At 43.5% G+C, this 22,500-nt stretch overlaps 1 long non-coding RNA gene across 1 annotated transcript in view; it reads right to left on the reverse strand.

Annotated features, from left to right (window-relative positions):
• Positions 1-387: 387 nt before the first annotated feature.
• The window catches only part of LOC121144142, a 53,091-nt gene continuing 30,978 nt past the window's right edge, over positions 388-22,500 (reverse strand). Inside the window, exons 2-3 of the long non-coding RNA XR_005881449.1 lie at positions 16,815-16,978; positions 388-527 (exon numbers count right to left, since the gene is read on the reverse strand). This is a non-coding gene — a long non-coding RNA (uncharacterized LOC121144142). The remainder of the gene's footprint in view (positions 528-16,814; positions 16,979-22,500) is intronic.

Here is a 22,500-nt window from a genome sequence, read left to right on the forward strand (position 1 = left end):
TCCCCTGCTTCCTGGGCAGGACCAGTTGTCCCCCAAACCATCTGATTCTACCCAGGACTGAGGGATAAAATAGATCCCTATCTGCAACTGTCTGTAAGTTGCAGAAAAAGGGAGGGGCCCTCCTCTTTCCCACCCCAGACCTTCCAGCCACATCTCTCTTTGCATGTTATGAAACACCATGATATCCTTACAATAAACTCACTTTTTATTTCGGCTAGCCCCAACTGAGTTCATGACACTTGTGAACACTGGCCCTAGTAACAGGAAATGAGAAAACTTGGAACAGGTAGAGTGACAGTAAGCAGACCTTATTTCTGATGGAGGAGAGCACAAAAGACAGAGTCCCAGTCACACATGGGGACCACTGGGAGCACATCTTACCTGAGCAATGCTTTGGAACCCAGCTGAATTTCGTGACTTCAGAATTAATAAAATCCCAAAGTCAGGTGGCCGGAAGCAATATTGTCACGGTCAAAGGCAGACTAGTGTATCACTGGACAAGAGGGCCGGATCTGGAGAGTAGCTCCCTGGATCATAAAGGGAAATTGGAAGGACAGGGTGTCAGTTGTATCTTTTCTTCACACCCTGGAAAAATAGACTTCCGTGTCAAGACAGTGCATGTGGGGAAGGTTAATCCCACCAGCCCCTTGTCCTGAGTTGGAATAAGAAGTCTCTGTGGATACCTGGCTTCTCCCGATCCCTCAGAGGTAGCAGCAATCATGAAGTCTCCCATAAAAACAGTCCAGCCTCGTCCTTCTCCTCCCTCCTGTCATAGAATCTCTACCCACCCCTGCACTGCCCAGGTCTCCCCTACCCACTCCTGCATTCCCTGCATCCCCCTACCCACCCCTGCACGGCCCTGGGCCCCCTCTGTCTCTACTTACGTTCTTAGGTATAGAAATGGAACTATGTCAATGCCCACTCCTCTGTCATCTTGGACATCACTTCCTAACAACGCCGCCCAACTCTCTCAGTCCACACTGGGTCTCTACCTGGTATTCTCACAACTCCCCCGTGCCTCTCCTCAGCCTTATCACTGTGATCACGTGTTTGGGGGAAGCTTGGTGTCTGCCTTCCCCTACTGGACTGTTCTTCACCATGGCAGAGACTATCTGGTCTCATGGTTTCATGTGTTCCATAGCAAGCCTGAGTCTCAGTCTATTTCAGCCGCTAACTACACTAGATGACTAAGCGGAGGACCCCACACTGTTGTAGAGGCTGGAAAATCTAAAGCCAAGGTGGCTGGTGAGGATCTCTCTCTCCTAAACAGTGGCTTCTCTGCATCCAGTGGGGCAAAGAGGATGACAAACTTCCTCCAATCTCTTTTACAAGTGCAGTGCCTTCAAGATCTTTTCTCCCTTTAAAGGCCCCATGTTAACACTACAGCATTGGGAAATGGGGTTGTTATACAGGTATTTTTGGAGAATGCAAACATTAGAATTATAGAAGCACATAATAAATGGCTAAATATATGCAGACAGGCAAGTCTCCAGAGTCATGTGATGTTGGCTGGGTTTGAACACAGATCCAAGAAGAAGGAGAAGGAGTAAGTGTATTCTTAGGAGCTGTCAACAACTGGATGGAAGGATTAACAACAGTGCCTATTTCTAGGGTCCAACATAGAGCAGGTGCTCAATAAATCTTAGCATTGTGGCTCTTAGTCCCATCTTTATGAATGAGAGGGTGCAGAGGCATGTGTAGACACAATTCAGCTGGGGTCACTGGTGCATGGGTGTGCACTGATGTCTTGGGGCAGCACTGACCTCTGGGAGTGTCACCCAAACAGAAGGCTTAGCACAACACAGGATTGTGTTTCTAGAGAGAATCAGTCTAGCAGCTATGTGGCTAGTCAGAGCATGCTTGCTCTGAGCTGGGTGACTTTGGAACTGTGCCCTATTAATGTAACTAATTAAGTGACTGAGGATATAAGTAAGTGCTATCAGAATTTTGTTATCAAATTGTCATCCTAAGGTAACCCATTTGGGAATGATGGGGTGAAAACATCTAAATGGATAAGTCTGTGGCATCAAAAATGAACCTTCAAAGGGCATATTTCCTGTGACCTGCTGTATGGGTGAGTTTTAACCTAGAATCACATATGATGAGAGTCTTAATGAGGAATTATCTAAATCAGGTTGGCCTGTGGACCTGTCTGTGGGGAGCTGTCTTGTAGTTAACTGATATAAGAAGACCCAGTCCATCATGGGCAGCACCATTCCCTAGGCTTGGCCTGAACTGCATAGGAGAGGACAATGCTAGCTGAGCATAAGCAGAAAGTATACAAGGATGTATTTATTCTCTTTGCTCCTGATTGTGGGTATGACGAGACTATATGCTTGAGTTCCTGCCTTAACGTCCCCCAATATGACAGATTGTAATCTAGAATTATATGCGGAAGAAACTCTTTCTTCCCTAGCTTGCTTTTTGTCAGAGTATTTTATCACAGCAACAGAAATGAAACTAGGGCACCTCCTTTCTCCAACGAGGCCCCATCTCTTAAAACCCTCAGCACCACCCAACAGGCTTCCCTAAAGTTCCTCTGATGGCCAGATTTTTCCTGAATGGTTTTTGTGGGACTGTATATATGTTCAAGAACTTCATTTGCAGATAAACCCTTTCTGCTGGTGGCTGACATGTCTCTATCTGGGTTTCAACATTGTCTCCTAACAAGACATCGTAGGAAACCACGCAACCTACCTGCTAATAGGGCAACATCGCTTAGCCTCTCATCCTCAGAGGATATTCACTGGAAGAAGGAGCCACGGGAATCTGAGAATCCCGAGGACAGAGTCCCAGTCAGGGCAGGCTGACATTAACCACTCACACTTGAGAAAGAAAAGAACACCAACCTCAACACTGAGGTCAAAATCCCTTGCTTTTTTTTTCCATCTCTGTTCTTGATTCTTTGATTTATTTTTTTAATTATAGAGTATGCCATACCAAAATAGGTTTTAAACATAGACAGACCACCTGAAGAAGATAATGAAACCAAACACCAAAGCCCATGTGCCACAAGCCTGGGCTGAAGCCTTCAGTGTCGCAGACAGTCTGTATGTACGTCTGTCCTCTCTCATCAGACCTGCCCTACTAAGGTGACTACCATCCTCAAGTTTACCTTTATCATTCTCTGTGCTTTATCATTTTACATGTGCATCTCTAAATTAAACATCACCAAACTGTTAACGACATTTTCATAAACAGAATCATACAATAGTGGCCCCTCTGTAACCTTCTTCCTCTCGACATTGAATGTTAATGTTCAACATAGAGTAATAATAATATGTATGTAGTATAGTAGTAATGTTTTAATATATAATAGTAAGGTTTTAATTTTGCTTCTTTGGTTTTGTAAAAGTCTAACACAGTCTCTATTATACTTTGCATTGGTGTTTTGATTAAATCTATTATCTTCAATATTTTAGAAAATTACACTATGGATGTTTTCATGTATACACTTCTACAAGGTACATGGTGGAGGTGAAATCATGAACTCACAAATATACGTATGTGTTCAATTTTGCCAGACAACTCCAGTCAGTTCCCCAAAATGGCTGTGCAAGCTTGCTTTCTCACTGGTTACTACACATCTGTTGTGTGGCTTTGGGGGAAGAAGCAAAAGAAACAGCAATTCACCCCCAAATGGAGACAGAGCTGACAGATTGGAGAATAAGACTATCACCTCCACCTTAATAAGTGAGTTTATTCGTATCACTGACAAAAGCATTTTAGTTTGTAACACCAAAAAACCCCACCCTTCACTTCTGGGGCAGAGAGGAAGAATGGAATCCCTGGAGAAGGTCTTCTCCCCTCCCCAAGAGGGAATGTTGACAGACCTTGCTCTCTGCTGTCTGGTTTCACTTTTAGTGGGCAGTGACTGCGGGTCAAAATCTCCTGTCAATCACCACAGCTCCATGGTGGTGGCAGTCATGTCAAACCAAGAGCAAACAACCCTACTCCAGGATTCCGATGTCGCCAGTTGGCACTGTGTCTTCTTCACTTGGGGGTGCTTTCAGGGTCATGTAGTGGCATCTCATTGGGGTTTTCCAGATGCTCAGTGGAGCTAAGTATTTCCATGAGTTCATGTCTTTTGCCCACTACTGGGTTACAAAGCACAGATTTTAACACTCACAGTCAGCTTTATGAAATGTCTTCTTAGGACATAACTTGTCTTTTTACTCTAGGAGATCTTGTAAGGAATGTGTTTTTAACTTATTTAGCTCTTTTTTTACTGTGTGTGTATATCATGATCCCAAAGTTACAGGGACAGCCTATGAACTACATCCCGAAAGTTCTATTTGCGTCCCCCCACCCGCCCCGTTCAGTTACTTAATTAGCATGGGATTTATTTCTAATAGATAATAAAGAATCAAATTCCTTTTTTTCTTTTAGTAAGGGTAATCAATTTTCTCAGCACTACAGATTGCCAATCCCATTCTTTTCCAATGGTCGGCAATGCCCACTGTGAGAAGATTGGAGTTTCCATGTGTACATCACTTTTTTACCTAATTTTTTTGAGTCAGGATCTCACTAAGTAGCCCTGGTGTGAAACTCACTGTAGAGACCAGGCTGACCTTGAACTTACAGAAGTCCACCTGCTTCTGTCTTCAAGTGCTGGCATTAAAAGTGTGTGCCACCAGATCAGGCTCCACACCACTTCTTTCTGGGTGTTTCCTTTAGACCATTATCCTTTGTATCTACACCATCTTAATTTAGATTGCTTTAAGATGAATCTTGCTACCAGAAAGAAGAAACCCACACCCAGCTCATTCCCCTTATTTAGAAGGCTCTTGGCCCTTTGTTATACTATGTAAACGCTAGAATTGCCTTCTCAAGTTTCAAATCTCATTGGACTTACATTGAATACAAAAATCGCAGTTTGGAGAATTTATATCTTTATAATGTAACATAGTGTGTATCTAAACATGATATATGTCTTTATTTAGATCTTAATGTAATGTATTTCAATAATGTTTTAGAATAGTCTTCATAAAATTTTTCATGCTTTATGATGTATTTATTTTCTAGACACCTTTACATTTTTGTTCTGAATATGAATGGTTTATTTTAAATTTTGCAACTGATTGCTATTGATGTATAGAAATTGAATTGACTTTTGTATATTGACTTTGTATCCAGTAACCCTGTTCAAGGTCTCGTTTTTATTCTAGTATCTTATAGTTTCTTACGTTTTTTTATATAGTCAATAATAGATCTTCAAATAATAATATTTTTCTTCTCTCCTAAGGCTTTTACTCCATGTTTAATTTTTAAAAATATGTGTCTTGGTATGAAGAACTGGAGAATGCAGTAGTATAATCATCATTCTGTCTGTCTATCTATCTATCTATCTATATTTATCTATCTATCTATATTTAACTATCTATCTATCTTTTCTTTCCTTTCAGACAAAGTCTCCTGCAGTCAGGCTGGTTTCGAACTCTGTATACAACCAAAACTAGCCTTGAACTCCTGATCTTCAAGCACCCACTCTCTTACTCTCACTTTTAACAGTGAAGAAACTTAGCCTCAGAGAATTTAATTTGTCCAAAGTCTCATAATTAGAAACAGAAAAAAAAATCCATCCTCAAATTCATACCTAACCCCTCCAGATTTGTATTCTGTCTTCTCCACTATGGACTCCTTTTCCTTTCTCCACGGCAAAGACACATTTAAGTTCTTTTTTAAATAGGTCACATAAAAAACACCAAATCGCCACTAAAAGAAGGGACTTTTATTCTTCTGCTTGGAAAGAAAAAAGAATGGGGTAATGACGCTGTAACGATAAACGGCACACTTGTTGAGGCTATCGGTAACTGTTTATTGTAGAAATTACAAGAGAAAACGGGCAACCCAGATGAGTCAACTGGTTTTATGCTACCTAACTGGAAGCCAAAAAGAGGGCGAGAGGCTATGCTGCTTGGTCTTTTATTCCTTCCTCCGTACACGCCTCTAGCCACACCCAAAAGTGGGCCTGGTTAGTGGCATAGTTCACCTCCCTGTCTCTAGTCAAGCCCAAAGTGGGCGTGGTTAGCGGCAAGGTTCACCCTTTGGTTACCGCATACTGTATGTCTCTAGAGCGCCACGTGTCTGATGGCGGAGTCCTAAGTTCCCCCTTACATGGTAATTTTAAATTAACCATTGCATCTGTACCATCAGGAAGCCCCAGGGACAGGAAGGAACATTTTGTCCTGTGAGTGTTTGCTCATTCCCTCCCAAGAGCAGCCAGGAAGTTGGATGGTGCTCATATTCCAAGTTAACAGTCAAGGAAACTGAGGCTCGGACAGGTGGATATTTTTTCCAAAAGGCATTCTCAGTGGCAAGCAAAAGAGCAGTGTGTGCAAGTATATCAAAATGACATGTTTGGAATAGCCCCCAAGTGTGACTCGCCATTAGTTTTACAGTCCCAGGGACCAAATGAGGAAGACTTAGAAAAATCCCTTGTCTGGTCTCTGAAAGTCTGTGAAGGCAAAGGACTCGTATGGGGGTAGGAAGGAAGCTGACTGGGAGTCATCTGTTCCTTTCTATGCACACATTCATTCATTCATTCATTCATTCATTCAATAAGTGGAGTATTAGTAAGGACCACCTGTCCTGATCTAGACTTAATGTTGAGAACAGAACTGGGGACCAGCCACTGACAGTCTCTGCCCTCATGAAGGATTTCACCCAGCAGGGAGTCAGCCCATAAACCAGGTCTCACTGCTGAGGATTTATGGCTCCCAAGCCAGCCCCCACCATCAAACACATCCATGAGGTTTGAGCATAGCGGGGCGTGTCCCCAGGTGTCTGTCTGGAAGCTGTCACACCTCTCCGGCAAGCTGATGACCCTTGTGCTTTCTGGGGCCTCCAGCATCCCAGGCGTTGCTGGAAGCCTGTCCGTCAGCATGCCAATTGCAGGGGAAATTGAATCCAGGGGCTCCTTCTGGTCTTGTTTGCTCACTTCCTTCTTAGCATGATCCTTGGTTTCATTATATTTAGGTGTTTCTTTTATTTACCCATGCACCAAGAAGAAGAAGGGGAAAAAAAAAGAAGGTACCTCCTTAAGCTGAGCATGAAATGTATTAGGTGCCTAAAGTTGAGAATAATGGGCTCCCCCACCCACCTACCCACCCTGGAAAGCTAGCCTACAGGAGGAGGAAAAAAATCCATTCAAATAATTTCGTTTAGTCCTAAGTATAAAATAACCGAAGTCAAGGTGTCTCCGCTGTTATTATTTTTTCTGATGTTTTTGACACCGCATGTGGAGTTCTCAGGCGTTCACAGCTTCCAGAGCTGTGAGCTCCCACTCGGTATATCCGTAATACTCCTTAATATTTTCATTTTGATGTAATTTGCGGCCCCAGCTTTTTAAATATCCGCTCTGTAATAATGTTTAATTTCAGGGGTCACTCCGCCAAGGAGTATATTAAAGCTTATAAAACTCATTTCCAAAGCTCAAATATCAAGCTGTGATCAGGTTAGGAGGGCAGCATCTGTGAATATTTCATCCTTTATCATACTGATAATAAGGAGATGACAGAGGCGCATTATTACAATGAGAGAATTGCTCATTTCAGGCCTGGTGCTGGAAGCTGGGGTCTGCCGTGTGTATTACTCAATAAGACCAATTCTGATATGAAAAGCAAGTTTACTGAGGCACCACTGTGTCTTATTTGATTGGAATGAATAATATATGGAGCTGCCGTTCTGACTGCTGCCGGCCGGGGGAGGGGAGGCCTGCATGGAGAGGTGCACTTGGGGATAGACGGTGAAATAATTTATCAAAGGATGTGTTTTATGGCCTGAAAATAAAGTTAAGATAACCACTGTTTATTACAATCATTATTTCGGAAATCCGTATTCTGCAAACCTTAAACATGTGCCAGCTTACATGGGGGAAGACTCGTGATCCGTTCGACGGGTCGCCATGCCTCATAATTAACTATTTGCACATAGGGGCTGAGTGAACTTGACACTTGGGCCGATTCCTGCCACCTTCTCCATTGGCAACTTTCATTATTGCTTTGCATCAAGCTAACTTCATCAAGTGGAAACCTTAAAACACTGGTCTTGCAGGCAGGGGGAGGATAACATACCATCAGCTGTAAAAACCAAGAGGAAGCACCTATAATTACTGCCCCCCCCCTGACCCACAGCCACCATTGCGCTCCCTCACTCCTCCCTGCCGTAGTGAAAGCTGCTAGCTAGGGGGCAGCTCCTCGTCTAGGACTCACTTTTCCTTGGAGCCTTAGGTCTGTTATTTCCCATTCTGACCCTGCTGTGCTACCATACTCCCCTCTCCCGGGTCCTCCACAGCCCTCTTCAGCTGGCTTCTTCTACTCAGTCTGGGATTATGATCTTGGTCAGAAGTGCATTCCTTAGCCTTGGGTTCTTCTTCATCTACACCATAGTTACTTTTCTTAAGCTCCTAAGAATTGAATATACCTAGTGCCCTACCAAGTCATATCACATCCTCCCTCAGTTCAAGTCCATCGCCCCAATGAGACTAATCCCTCAAGGCCTAATGCTATGCAGGTTACCAAGTCCACTGGCACTTCCCAAGTTAGTCCCTACTGTCTCAGGACTCTCCTGGGTTTTTATCCTTCCTGTTTGCCTCTGGTTCCTCTCCTGGCAGCTCGCCACTCTCCCTGAAGATGAGGGGCTACCACAGGCGTTACCCCGACCTCTCCCGGTACCTCCCACTCTGCCGGGCAGCAGTGTTCACGCGTGGCTGTTAACATCACACTTTGACTTGTAAATTGCTTTACACCCAACCTTCCTTGGAAAACCAAACTCCTATGTCTAATGGAGGGCCCCACTGGTATCCAGTACAACCAGTGAAAATTAAACAACACAAACATGATTATACATGCTAGTGCTCCACATGCCAATGCTCCATGTCTCTCTCCCTCTTCCCGTTCTCCTTCCCTCCCCTTCCTCACTCTTCTCTTCATTTTTCTGTCTCCACTAAGAGCAAACCCAAACCCAAACCCAGGTCAGCATCGTCAACCCCTTCATTTCCCTCAGGCCCCACCTGCAGTCCTTTCTCAAGTCTCGATGCTTCTTTCTTATTATCTTAAAACTGATTACAACAATGTTTCAAACTGTACTGAAGTGGAGAAGACAAAAACCAACTGTTAACATTTTGATATGGATTATGTCTGGTTTTAAAACAAATTTAGTCACTCTGTTTCCTAGGCATCTACTGTGTTCCAATCATTGCTCTAGGCACATATATTCATGGTCCCCCCTTTTCTCTACAAAAGTGGAACCTAGTCATGCATATAACACCTTTAATTTAATGAGGAACATATTTTCACACAGATAGCCATGGAGTCACGTACTCCATTACATAGCTAATAGTGTCCCATTAAATGCCTGTAGCACAATTTACTTGCTTAAGTAGATCCCTGCTGATGATCGTTTGGGTTACATCCAAAATTTGACATCAATAATGACTTTCAATAAACATTCTTGCACATAAATCTTGTCTCACTTGTTCAATTATTGCTTAGAACAAGTTTCTAGAAGCATGGAATTGAATATGATTTTTCCCCAGTGCTCAGGACTGAGCTTAGTTAGGACTATTGCCCTACCACTGAGCTACATCCAAAACACATGCGTGTAAGCAGGTACAAGAACATGCCTGTGAATACCTGTTCAGGCCACAGGGCAATGACAGGTATCTTCCTCAACTGTTCACCATCTTATTTTGGAGACACTGTCTCAAATGGTCTCACCAATTTGTTGAGGCCAGCTAGGCAGTAAACCCTAACAATCCTTGTGGTCCTGTCGCCTTCCCTCCCCTGGCACAGGGGTTACAGGAGTATTCCGCTACACCCTCAGCAGGACATTCAAGCTCGCATCCTCATGCTTGTGAGCCACCTGCCCAGGCCCCAAGTATACACATTTCAAAGCTTTTCTTATAACTGTTGGCAAATATCTTCCAGTGATGAGTTTCTCTCCCACCAACGTGAAAACACTCTTATATTTAGCTTTGCCCATCTTCCAAATATCGTTTTGTTGTTGCTTATGTCACCGCTGTCGGCTCCAACCGGCTATTGGGTTTCTAGTCCACACCACTTGTTCACTCGTTACCTTTGGCAATTTATTTGAAAGACGGTTCTCACGTTCTCAACTTAAGTGATTGCAAGTTTGGTTAGAGAGGTTTTATTTATTTTATGTAAAGTGTACGTGCTTAAATGTATGTAAGTGCATCATGTGTATGTAGTGTCCATGGAGGCCAGAGAGGAGTGTCAGAGCCCCTGGAGCTGGAATTACAAGATACTGTGAGCTACCCAAGGTGGGTGCTGGAAACCAAACTCTGGTCCTCTGGAAAACAGCCATCATTCTTCAGCAATGAGCCATCTCTCTAGCCCTCTAGAAAGAGCAAGCTGGTGTCTACCACACATGCTGCATCCATTTTTAAATAGATGGCAACTAGTCTTCTATATTTATTCATAAATATAATAATTGTTTCTATATGGTTTCTGCTTTTGGAGGTCGCGGTTAGAGGGGGCTTCTCACTACTAAGTTATAGTATATATAAAGATCTACATTTGTGTTTTCCAATAATTCTTACATTTTCCTCTTTAGATTTCAGGCCTTTACCTATTAAATTTGTTCTTAGTGAGTTACTTACTCATCTTCACACATAGGAAAATGCCTTGATTAATAAAAACATAGGGTCATAACTGAAAAATGCATAGCCAAATAAATAAATAAACCCCAGCACACTCGCCTAATAAAGAGTGACCCATGGGAACAAACCAACAGAAAGACTCAGGCAATCATACAGAGTGAATTTCAGAACAAGTCAAAGATACCTCTTTTATCATTTCCATATAGCATCTATTGAAGTTCCTGGGCAGTGCAATAAACAGGGAGGGTAGAGACAGCAGGTATAAAGATTAGAAAGGGAAAGTTTAAACGGTCTTTGTGTAAATGACATAATTGTGGAAAATTCCAGGATAGCTACCAGAAACCATTTAACAGAACACAACTTTTAATACTACAAATTAGGGAATAAAAAGAACACGCAAAGACACTTGGTGCCTTCTAGATCTTACCAAACAATAGGAGAATAAGAGTTTTAAATGAGAGACACAATTTGGAATAAGATTGAACTTTAAGGTAAAATGTGTAGAATACACTTAAGAAAGAGGAATGAGACTTTCCCACCGCATAGTGCAGGAAAAAAATTACACATGACATATATGTAAATAGCATTCTCTATTCACAGACTCAAACCAAGCTGCCCATTCTTCTCAAATTAATCCATAAATTCAATACAATTCTAAACAAGATCCTAGAAAATCTGTGTATATATTGAGAAATTAACTCTAAAGCTAAGTGGAAATACAATGGATCAAAAGGAGCTAAAAGAAATCTGAAGAGGGCTGGGAGATGGCCCAGTAGATGAGATGCTTTCAGCACCAGAGTGAGGCGCAGAGTTTGGATCCCCAGAATTATGAAAAGCCAGGCAGGTATGGTGTCCAGCTGTAACCCCAGCACCTGGAAGGCAGAGACGGGATTATCCAGAGCAAGCTGGCTAGCTAGTCCAGCTAGCAGTGGTGAGTCCCAGGTTCAGTGAGAGGCCTCATCTCAATGAATAAAGTGGAGAGCCAGCGAGGAAGACACCCACAGCCACTTTGGGTATGCACACCTGTGCCCACACAAATGCATGTACACCACATGCACATGTTAAAAAAGAAAAAGAAATCTAAGAAAAGGAACGACCTTGGAGAGTTTACCCTATCTGATTTCAAGGTTTACAACACAAGCTACCGATCACACAAGGTAACACTGGTGTAGGACAAACAGACCAAGCTGCTGAACAGATTAGAGAGTCCAGAAACGTATCCAATTGATTTCTCAGAGTCCAGAGTGCTAACCGTTACACTGTGAAACCAGAACTGATTTTCAATCAGAGAGGCACCAGAATAATTCAGTAGGGTGAGGATACTTTTAAACAAATGAAGCTAGAGCAGCTGGCGGCCAAAGGCGATCCCTAGCTCACATAGACACTAGCCTGACAGCACAGATCCTGAGAAGAAACAGTAAGAGGAAATGATTGTGGTTTGGGGCTAGGCAATGATTTCCTTGCCAGAGAAAGAAGAAACACTACTTACAATAAAAAACAGAGAGAAAGGAGGAAGAGATATAGAAGGCACGTGCTGTGAAAACAGAGGAGGGACTATGGGAAGGAAGGGAACCAATCAGAGGGTGCGGAGAGGGTGAGGGAGAGCATGCGGGAGGGGCAAAATAGAACAAAAGATAATGATACATATGCATGAAAGTGCCATAATGGAGCCCACAACTGTACACTGACTTAAAAACTTAGGTTTTATAAAGTGATAAATGATCATTTGTCAAGGCAGAACACTCTACAACATACAATCAAGAGACCAAAAAGTGGGGCTGGAGAGATGGTACAGTGGTTAAGAGTGCTTGTTGCTCTTGCAGAAGACTTGGGTTCAGTTCCCAGCACCTACATGGCAGCTGAAAACCACCTGTAACTCCAGGCCCAGGGGACTCAATGCCTTCTTCTGGCCTCCATGGACACTGTTCATATGTACTACACAGTCAACATGCAGACAAAACACCCAAATACATAAAATAAATATTAAAATGAAAAAATGTAATAGTAAATAAAAACAAAGAGAGAACCAAAACCAAAAAGAAATCCAGATACTAGGAGAAAATACTTTCATCGATTCTATCTATAAAAGGATTTGTATCCAAATACACAAAAGAACTCTTATGACTCAATAATTAGACAGACCACTCTGTTTTTAAGTTGGGCAAATTTGAATGGACACTCCACAAAAGAAGGAACACAGAAGCCAACACATACTCACAACAGATTTAAACGGCATTGGTCACCAAAGCAAATTAAAGTCATAGGGAGGTGCTACGTCACACTCAATGGGATAGTTAAAATTCACAAAGATGAGATGAGGAGGTGTGGAGGAAGCAGAACTCTACACCACAGATGAGATATAAAATGGTATAGCCAGTTGGGGATGTTGCTCAGTGGATAGCACACGCTTGCTAGCATGCATGAAGCTCTGGGTTCAGTACCCAGAACTGCACAAACTAAGTGTGGTAGTGGAAGACTTAATCCTAGCACTTGGCATTCGGAGCAGGAAGATCAGAAGTTCATCCTTGGCTACATACCAAGTTTGAGGCAAGCCTGGACTACATGAGACCCTGTCTCAAAAATATAAAACAGTAACCCAAAACTGGTATGGTCACTTTGGAAAGTACTTTCTTACACAGTTAATTACCACAGCCAAGGAATTCCACTCGTGAGTACTTACCCAAGTGAACAAACAGCTTTGCACACTTAGAGCCTGTTGGGTATGGTGATTATATTATTTATGATTTATTAAAGCTTGACTGAGGATTCAGAAAGCAAAGTCAGCCTCAAACTATAGTGATCAAGTGGTGGCGGTACACACATTTAATCCCAGGACTCGGGAGAAAGGCAGATGAACCTGTGAGTCCAAGACCACCCTGGGCTACCTAAGAGTGAATAGGGGCTCACACCTTTAACCCAGGATTTGAGAGGTATAAGAGGTAGAGGGATTCAGTCTGAGAGTCAGTCTCTAACCATGTTTTGGAGAGCATAGCAGTCTGAGTGAATCTGAGGAGCAGTGAAGTCGGGAACAGTCTGAGGAGCGCCCCTTTGGTCTGAGCTGAGGTAGAGGTAAGAGGTAGTGGCTTGGCTACTTTGTTTCTCTGATCTTCAGCTTGAAGCTTGAACCCCAGTATCTGTCTCTGGGTCTTTCATTTTTCATGTTACATTGGGGTTTTCTAAGTTTTTGTTTTCTGCATCCAAGGATACTGACTTGGCTTCCAAGGGGACTGGACTACACCTGCCTGCGCCTCCGAGTCTAGGGAGAGGAAACTGCTGCCTGTGCCAGGCAAATGGTTATTAAAGTCTTTGCTTTCACTGTGCCCCATGGCCTCCCAGCACACCTTCACTCCGCCCTTACCTTCCCAGCCTCCACATTTGACAAGAGACTTTTCTTCCCTTCTCTGGTGGACGTAACAGGTGGTGTTCAAGGTTCCCTAAGAGACAGGGCCTCTATTTGGTTATAGTTTAAGGGTATCAAATGTAACCTTTTTTTCCTTCTACATAATTCACTTCAGAGATACACACATAGAGACTTGCACGTAACTGTTAATAAAAGATATTCATAAATATATTCATAATGGCTCCAGTGACTGGAAACAGTCCAAATGGCCATCCACAGGTGAGAAGATGAATGAGTTATGCTGTCTGCATAACAGAGTACAGCCATCCCTTCCTAACAAATAGACAGGGAGTGAGATAGGGTCTAGAACACTCCTTCCCCACTGATTCCAAAGTCGAGGAATGCTTCAGTCCCTTAAAAAAAGTCATGAAATTTGCATGTAATCTCTACTCATTCTAGCTTCAAATCTTCTCTAGATACCTGCCTAACACAAAGTGAACAGTTGTCACACTGTATCCTTTAGAGAATAATGACATAAAAGAAGTCCCTGCAAGCTCAGCACAGACACAATCCTTGCTAAATATTTCTGATCTGCAGTGGGTTTGGATCCAGGATGCAAAAGGTGTGGATGGCGGGGAAGGGTCACTGTGACACTATGCCACAAGATGAACTACTCAAACATTCAGAGACATGAATAAACTTCAAAACAATCATGCTGCACGAAAGGAGCCACATAAAGGGGGTGGTACTGCTTTGTTCCATGTGTATGATGGCCTTAAACGGGCCACATACTCCACAGGAGTAGAAATCAAAATAGTGGCTGCATAGCACTGTGTGACAGAGGGACACCAGGACACCACGAGGAGGTGGGAATGGTCTAGACCTTACAGAGATTGTTGCACAGGGGTAAACATTTATCCAAAGTAATCAACGTTTATCCAAAGCACGTTTAAAATTGTATATTCTATTACATGTAAAGTGCACTTCACAGATGCTCACTCCAAACCACACAGGAACAGGATGCTGACTGTGCCTCCAAACCAGTCTTGTCCTGATGCTACAGCTTCTTTTCTTGCTTTCCTTTCCTTACACTGCTTAGAAAGAACAGTGCTGGACAGAACCAAGCTAACCAAACTTCCTTTGGAGCCTTGCATGGTGGCACATGCTGTAATCCCAGTGTTTGGGAGACAGAGACTGAGGGATCTCAAGTTCAAGGCCAGACTGGGCTAAATAGCAAGATTCTCTCAAAGTATAATTTAAAATTTTAAAAGCAGAATGGCATTGCTTAGCAGTGCTTTCTTAAACCCTTCCGAGGTTTAACCACCAGTACTACCGATTAATTAGCTAATTAAAAGAAGATTCTTATAGCAACAGAATCCCAATTCAGCATCTTGGATAAAACTGACATTGTGGGTTCTCCAGTGCATTCTGTTCCCAGATGAGGACTGAGTGGAGGCCTGTTTAGGTAAAGGATGGCTGAGGCAAAGCAGATGCATGCTTGATGGCAAGGCTTGCCACCATGAGTAACACGTCCATTCAAGCCACCCTCTCCATTCATTCTTCTTAGAAAATGGTGTCTGTGAAGGAAACAGGAATCCTGTGGGCATCAGTCCTTGACAATGGTCACTGGAATCATTTCTCCCAATTAATACTTTAAAACCTTGCTTTCCCATGTAGGAAGCTGCACCAAGAAGAGCAATACAACGCTTTGGCTACTCAAGTTACTGGATAGATAACTATTCTATTTTGAATCTTCAATTTATCTAGACAGATACTATAACCCTCAATCACATTCCCTTTAAAGTCCGTGGGCTGTTGACTCCACTCAGTTCTCATTCTTCTGAGTCCAGGCATCCTGTGGGTGTGTGTGGGAGGGATGAGTGTCCAACTCTTGGCATCCACAATGACCCCCAAATACTGAGAACTGTGGTGTCCCGCCCCCGCCAAGCTCTGAAAGAAAAGACCACAGATCAGCGACTGACAAGAAGCAGCTTAAGGAAGGATGGGTTTGTTTTGACTCATAGTTTCATGAATTGTAAGCCAGTCATGGTGGGAAGGACCTGATCATGGGTGGTTTCGTGGTGTCAAGAGCCTAAAGCTAGGATCCACACATCTCCCAGGATTAGGAAGCAGAGAAACAGGAAGCGGAGTCATTGTATAAACTTCAAGACCCGCCCCCCAGGGGCCCACTTCTGCCATCTGGACTCCATCTCTCAAAGGCTCCACAACCTCCCAAAACAGTGCCACCAGCTGGAGACCAACTGTTCAGCTGTGCTTGTGGAGGGCAGTTGATACTCAAGCCGTGATCGAGGGGGCGGGGCAGGGAGAAGGCAATAGATTTAGCCAGTTTCATCCAACCGAATTGAACTCACTGTCCTTCGTGCCTCCTCCCACCCCACCTCTCGTGCCCCACTTCCCAGTGCACCGGACAGCCCTGTCCCCTTGATGCTGGGTCTCTCAACACCGTCACATGTCCAAATGCCACCAGAAGACGCAGCACGCACATGGCTCTCCAGGAACTCCTCTGAGCACCCTTGGGCCCACTCAGCACTCCATTAAAAGAGTGGCCCGGCCTTATTAGCAAGTCTATAGCCTCCGAGGCTGAAGGGTGCCTCTCATCCCATTTATTGGGCATATTATTCTCGTCAGTGGCTTTTAGAGGACTTTGCTAATGCAGGGATGTACGTACCATCTCAATTAAGACATTGCTAATAAATTAAGTTTTATGGACATAAATCAGCAGGTATGCCTATTCAGCTGTTGTACCTCACTTAGGCGTATGCTTCCCACCTTAAGATGAGGTCGGCTTCTATTCAGGAGTTGTAATGGCCTTGTTAATGGAATATTAATTACCTCGCGGTTGGACAGCACCACTATCCGCTCCTGCTCTCTTGCCAGTGGTGTTCTCAGAGAAAAATGTTTCTCCACCTTTTCGGGGATAAGATGTTGAATCTCGGCCAAGTTCACTCCATCACCTTCGGCAAGTTCACATAGAATGAGGTTCACTTTCCGCAGCTCTGCACCCCAAAGTAAGGGTAAAACAATGCTTTAAGACATCGCCCAGAGGTATTGCTCCTCCCACATTGTGCCGGGACTGATCGGGAGTAAGATCACTAAAACCTGAACTGGCACAGTGAAAACACACAGTCCTCCCTGTTCACAGGACCTCACGAGAAAGATGGAGGCTGGGACGGAGCACAGAGAACTCAGCTCCTCACCAGCTGCCTTATTGCAAGCTGTCATCACCTGGGTGGTTTAAGCAAAGGCATTTATCTCTCCCGCAGTTCAGAAAACTAGGAGGTCCACAGTCAAGATATAGGCAGATCACTTCCTGGCTTGTAGAAGACTTTTCCCACAGTATGTTCCCCCTATCCCCCATCTCCGATTTTCCTCAGAGTGTGCTCTGTTCTCTGAGAGATGGAGGGAAGGAGAAAAGGAGAGAAAGACTGAGGGAAAAAGAGAGAGAAGAAAAAAAGAAACCTTATCTTTCTTATAAGGCAAGGCCACTTGATTACTCCCTAAAGTCACTACCTCTTTAGTTAACACCACCCCACTGGGGATTAGCATATCCACATATGGATTGTGTGCCTGGGGGGAGCAGAGCAGAAACATTAAGCTCAACACAACACCAGCGGTAGCCGTCAGTGTGACACAAGGTTGCTCACTTACTGTCTTCGGGATTGTATGTATTAAGAATGTAATTAAGTGACCATGGATAAAGCACAGATCACTTTGTGATTGTCAAGACTATGGAAGAAACACACTCCACTAGGAGAGGGATAAACTCAGTCTGAAAGGAAGTAAAGGTTTTGAGTGCCAATCACCCTAGATGGGCTGTTAATTCAGGGTGTGAGCAACACTGGGGAGGATACTAGGAAGAAAGATAGTTCATGAAGTTCATACCACATCAGCATGAGGACCCAAGTTGCATCCCTAGTATCCATATAAAAGTCAAGCACGATGGTGCATAGCTGTAATCCCAGGACTGGGGAGACAGAGAGGACCCCTGGGACATGCCAGCCAGAAAGTCTAGACTAATCAGTGAGCTCCAGGTTCATTGAGAGATCCTGTCTCAAAAAATAAAATTGAAAAAAATTGGTCTCTGACCTCCACAACACACACACACACACACACACACACACACACACACACACACACATACACCAAACAAGCAAATGAAAAATAAAGTGAAGAAAACAGAAGAGAGCCAGAGTTACACATAGAAGTAGGACATATAGAATGCTTTCTCCATACAGATGCATGAAGCGATTTTTGACCCTAAATTCCGCAGCCTGAAAATGACTGGAGAAGAGTGGAATGACCAACCATGCCAGCTGAGTCAAAGAGAATAAGGCTGTACATTTCTATCAGCAACACCCAGATGCCAGCGCTGCACAGCAGCAGCCACATTCAGGGCACTTAGTATCTGAGCCCTGTTGGTACTAAGACTAGCTTTTTGGATACCAGGAGTAGAGGCATGCCATGAGAAAAAAAATCATATACTTAAAGATGGGGGAATTTCCATCAAGGACATAGGTGAAGACTAAATTGATGTTAGTTATTTTCTCTCTTACTATGATAAAATACTCTGATAGAAGCAAATAAGGGAGAAAAGGCTTATTCGGTCACATAGATCAAGGGTACAGTGCATTGTGGCCCGGAAGCCAAGGGGTTTGAAGCAGCTGGTCACATGGCAACTGCAATCAGGAAACAGAAGGATGAATGCATGCACACTAGTGCTCAGCTCCATCTCTCCGTTTACACAGCTCAGGGTTCTCCTAAGATAAGGTCTTCCCAAAATGACTAATGTAATCGAGATAATCTCCCACAGGCAGACCCAGAGCCCCTCTCCCAAGTGATTCTAGATTCTTCCAACTTGACAATTAACACTAAGAATCATAGCTGATCCTACTCTGGGATTAGCTGGTCCCCAAAAACCTGCTAAGCAAAAGAAAAACCCAACCAAGAGGGACCCAGCACACCTGCATCCCAGGCCCTGCCTGCTTTCTCTCAAACACCAAAGTCAAGGTCAATCTGCCTCTATCTCTGAGAAACACCAGTTCAAATTGTTTCCCTTCTTTTTCTTCATTTAGGGGGAATGTCTCACACCCAGGGATCTGCAGGAAGAATTTCTTCCTTTGCATCCATTTAGCATATCCATTCCCCCATTTTCTGCTTGAACTTCAGAGCAAAGGGAAGCTGAATCTTTGCCTATTTAATGCACGGTTTCGCATATTTTCCTGGACTCTTTCAGTTCCCCTTTGCCCTTGGGTTGCCCATCGTAGACACACTCTGATGCTGGGCTTGGGGAGGCCCTTTCTATCCATGGCTAAATGGGCAGGGGCTCTTGCCATACACTCTCTACTCCTTCAGTAGAGAGTTAAGAGTTCAGGGCCAAAGTGGGCTGCAGAAAGAGGGTGGAGAATGAGGGATTGTGGAGGTGCCAAATAAGGGTTTATTTTGCTTACTCTTCATATCACCATTCATAATCAAAGACTATCGGGGCAGGAATTCAAACAAGGCAGGCTCGCAGAGCCAGAAGTTAATGCAGAAGCCATAGAAGACTGCGGATTACTGGTTTGATCCTTATGGCTGGCTCAGCCTGCTTTTTGACAGAACTCAGGACCACAAGCCCAGGGTTGGCACCCCCACAATCCCTAATTAAGAAGTTGCCTTACAGGCTTGTAGAGGTATTTTCTCAATTGTGGTTCTTTCCTCTCAGATGCCTCTAGCTTGTGTCAAGTTGACATAAAACTAGCCAGTACACCCCCTTCCTACCCATCCATCTTCATGTACTTTCTCCCTGTTTATTAAAAAAATTGACAAAATGCAGTGTGATTTGTGTTGGCCAACTGCTCCTGAGAATGGGGCCTACGTGGAGCGTGGTCGATGCACTGGAGAAAACTGATTTTCCTTCTCCCAGAAGCTATCATTTGCAAACCATTTCTCAGCTAGAGATGGAACTTTGTGCCTAATTCCCCTCCTTCATCCTGGGATTCTGTCTGAGTTGAGCTTGTGCAGATCTTGTCCATGCTGTCATAGTCTCCATGAGTTCGTTTACGTCTATGCTCTGTTGAGTTTGGAAAATACTAATTCCCTAAAGCCATGTTAACAGTATCAAGTATGGGTTACAACGCATCTCATGGACTAGGCCTTAAGTATACTTTTTAAAAAGTGGTTGGTTATTCCCCTATCATTTGTACCACTACCCCATCCATGGGCATATCTTGCAGGTGGGTCATTATTACAACTCATTTAGTTGGGCCAGTTGGGTGCTTTTGATGATTACTTTTCTCTTCCAGTGGTATACATTGCACATTCTAGCACTACAAATGCTATCCAATAAGGGTGAAGCTTCCAGTTGAATACCAGCTAGGTTTCTCCATGTTCTATTCCACAAGTATGTAGTGTCTTCAGTAATAGCGTCTTACTGCCAAGTTATGAAGGGTAACCAATAGCATTGACAATAGCCTATAGAGTTTGGGGCGTCCTAACAGGACCCCTTTGGCTAATGACTCAAAAAGATGTAACCTGTTCCAGGCACTGGGAACTTTATTTGGTAGCACATAATGTCTAGTTGAGACATTGCCTCCCCCACTATATGGACTCTAATATATATATATATATATATATATGTATATGTGTGTGTGTGAGTGTGTGTGTATGCACTTCTACAGTAGCGAGTTTTCATTTGGCTTTTCAAATCCTTTAGTAGTCTTAACTATAAAGGATTTAGAAGAAGAAATGAGGAATAGCAAATGTCTGGCATGTATGCTGCCACTAGGCGTTCCTACACCCATGACAAACATCACTAATTAATGAGGCATTACTAACCCATGAGGCACTCTTTCCTTACCAGCCTCTATCTTTCTCCACACAGCTCTGCCTATAGCCATTGTTGTTACACTAGAGGTGACACAGAAGATAAATCTTGTCTGACATGATGTATAAATTTCTTCTGAGGTCCAACCAAGCCCAACTGCCTATGATACTGAAAATAAGGGCAGTTGTGGAACAAACAATTGTGTCCTGCTTTCATCTGTTGGTGTGACAAAGCACACTGCTCAAAAGCAGCTTAGGGGAGGAAAGGGTTTATTTCAACAGGAACCACAGAGGAAGACTGCTTGCTGGCTTGCTCATAGGTTCATGCTTACCTAGCATAGTCCAGCAATACCTTTTCAGGGAATGATACCACCCATAGTGGGCTGGGCCCTGCTATAGTCAATAATCAAGACAACCCTCCACAGATATGTCCACAAACCTATCTGACCTCAGTAACCCTTCCATAGAAACTCCTTTCTCAAGTGACTATAGAGTATACCAAGTTGACATTTGTAACTAACTGGACAAACAGTCTGGAAAAGGCACCTGGCCATGGTCAGAACAGATTCTAGTTAAAAAAAAACTCTGCTGAAGCTGTGATATAAAAAAATACTAAAATTCTCTATGCATGAGCACGCCAGTCCTGTGACCCCCTGACACCATTTGAAGTCAATCGTTTCATCTCATAAATACTACATGTATGCCTATAGAGTGTCAAACACTGCTGCCAAGGGACTAAGAAAATCAGTGAGACACCTATCACAGTTGCAACTATTTGTCCTAAATGAAGCAGTAGAGTAGGGAGGGATACTCTGACTTCTGAGGTCCTGTCCAGAGCTAATATTCCACTAACAACAGTAAAATGCACAAGGCATTATCACAGAACTCATAAATCCTTCCCACTCTCCAAGACCTGGTGCAACTAATGTGATGTTCTGACCTAGTATATCTCCAAGGCCTCAGAATAAACTGTGAACACCAAGCCTAGCCTCTCTAGACCTATCTTCCAGGTTTAGTGATTACCAGCTTCTCTTCTTTGCTACTTAATAGACTGTAGACCTTGGGTTCCTCTCCTTCCATGAACACCTAGCTACCTTACCTTAAAACTTCACTGCCATACAGTACTTGTACACTATCACACAAGCAAACCCATAGAAATGCCTGCAACATGCCACACCTGGGAGATTCCACCTTTTCCTTCCTATCATTCACATGTCCCATGTCCCAGCTCAGAGCATGCCCCCCACCACGCCAGCTATATATGTATACAACAGATTTTCTGGAAATACTTTATCAAACAGAGATAGCCATATCCTGTGGAGAACATATACACCTTTAATCCCAGCACTCAGGAGGCAGAGGCAGGCTGTGAATTCGAGGTTAGCCTGGTCTACAGAGTGAGTTCCAGGACAGCCAGACTGTTACACAGAGAGACCCTATCTTGAAAAAAAAAACAAACAGACAAACCCTCATTGCTCCCGGCTATTTACACTTTTGTTTTTGTTTTGTTTTTGTTTTTTTTTAATCTAGAGAGTGCTGAAGAGACAACTTAGTTGGTTGGTAAAGCACTTGCCTTGCAAACATGAGAGCCTGAGTTTAATCACTGTAACAAAAGCAGAGCAGAGACAGGTAGATCCCTGGGGCTTACTGGTCAACCAACTAGGCCTACTTAGCAAGTTTCAGACCAATGAGACACTGTCTCAAAAGAAAACAATGA

Source organism: Mesocricetus auratus, unplaced genomic scaffold (genome assembly GCF_017639785.1).
Source record: "Mesocricetus auratus isolate SY011 unplaced genomic scaffold, BCM_Maur_2.0 Super-Scaffold_100014, whole genome shotgun sequence".
NCBI classification, from domain to species: Eukaryota; Metazoa; Chordata; class Mammalia; order Rodentia; family Cricetidae; genus Mesocricetus; species Mesocricetus auratus.